This window comes from Labrus mixtus, chromosome 9 (genome assembly GCF_963584025.1).
Source record: "Labrus mixtus chromosome 9, fLabMix1.1, whole genome shotgun sequence".
NCBI lineage: Eukaryota > Metazoa > Chordata > Actinopteri > Labriformes > Labridae > Labrus > Labrus mixtus.
Window position 1 is genome coordinate 26,450,753 of NC_083620.1, and position 251 is coordinate 26,451,003.

Consider the following 251-nt stretch of genomic DNA (forward strand, 5'->3'; position numbering starts at 1 on the left):
ACATACTGCTTCATCTTGGATCGTCTCTCTCTGTTTGTTTTTTTTGTTTTATAACATTAAATTAGTTTTTTTTGATTATCATATTAAATCTGGTAATTAACCTTCACACAGCACCTCTAAAGTAAGAACCAGGAAGCAGGTGAAAGTCTTGTCATCAGAAGGAAAGAGTTGTACCTCTGTAGAAATCGTATGAGGAGAGGAAATCCAACAGACCTTAAATATTTCAGGGCTTCCTGTTCGATCAACAACTG